This window comes from Corvus brachyrhynchos, unplaced genomic scaffold (genome assembly GCF_000691975.1).
Source record: "Corvus brachyrhynchos isolate BGI_N302 unplaced genomic scaffold, ASM69197v1 scaffold44, whole genome shotgun sequence".
Classification (NCBI taxonomy): domain Eukaryota; kingdom Metazoa; phylum Chordata; class Aves; order Passeriformes; family Corvidae; genus Corvus; species Corvus brachyrhynchos.
The window spans coordinates 1,309,682-1,310,845 of record NW_008238359.1 but is presented as its reverse complement, the minus strand read 5'-3'; positions in this window follow the sequence as shown (position 1 = coordinate 1,310,845).

Below are 1,164 nucleotides of genomic sequence, written 5' to 3'. Positions count from 1 at the left end.
CCCCAGCCGCATGGCTGGGGCTCTGCCGAGGAACTCCTACAGTCACGGGACCAGAGGGTCCTTGCCCGCGCAGGGGAACACAAAACAACCAATCGTGAACGAGTTTGACCAGGGGCTAGGAAACCCCATGCCTCCCCTCAGGGCCCCTCTCCCAGGAATACATGGCGGGGGGAAGGGACCCCGACATTAGGGTTCAGAAAACAGCAAAGCCCAGAGCTCCAGGGACACTGACAACGCGAAAGGCATGTTAAGGGGAACGCGGCACTGCCCCAACATTGCAGCCTTTAAATGTCTTCCTCATTGGAATCCCACCTCAGCCCAGTGCTGTTTCTTAGGCTGCGCCTTGGGCTAGGGTTAGGGTTAGGGTCAGGGTTCAGAAATCCAAAAAGCCCAGAGCTCCAGGGACAGTGATAATGCAAAAGGCATGCCAAGTGGAGCACGGCACTGCCCCAACATTGCAACATTTGTTTCCTCCTCACTGGAACTTGTCTCCACCCAATGCTGTTTCTTAGACTGCGCCTAGGGCTAGGGTTAGGGGTTACGCCTAGGGTAAGGGTTCAGAAAACCACAAATCCCAGATCTCCAGAGTCACTGACAATGGGAAAGGCATGCCAAGGAGAGCGCGGTACTGCCCCAGCCTTCCAGCATTCATTTCTTCCTCATCGGAACTTGTCTCAGCCCAATGCTGTTTCTTTGGCTGTGCCTAGGTCTAGGGTTAGGGCTGGGTTTCGAGTGATGCCTAGGTTTAGGGTTCACGAAACCATAAATCCCAGAGCTCCAGGCAGACTGATAATGCAAATGGAATGTTTGGCAGAGCACGTCGCTTCCCTAGCCTTGCTTGTTGTTTTCTTGGCACTCGTCTCCACCTAATGCCATTTGCCCAGCTCTGACTGTGGTTATTGTGAGGGTTACGGTTACGCCTAGGGTTAGGGTTTAGAAACCCACCAAGCCCAGACCTCCAGGGACACTGACTATGGAAAGGCATGCCTAGGAGAGCATGACGCTTTCCCAGTCTTGCTCTCACCTCTTCTTTCTGCCTTGCACTTGCCTCAGCCCAATGCCAGATTCCTGGCTCTACTTCAGCTTAGGGTTAGGGTTAGGTTAAGGCATCATGCAAAATGTCAGCAATTCATGAGTCCATTGACATATTAAGAAGTCCTGTTA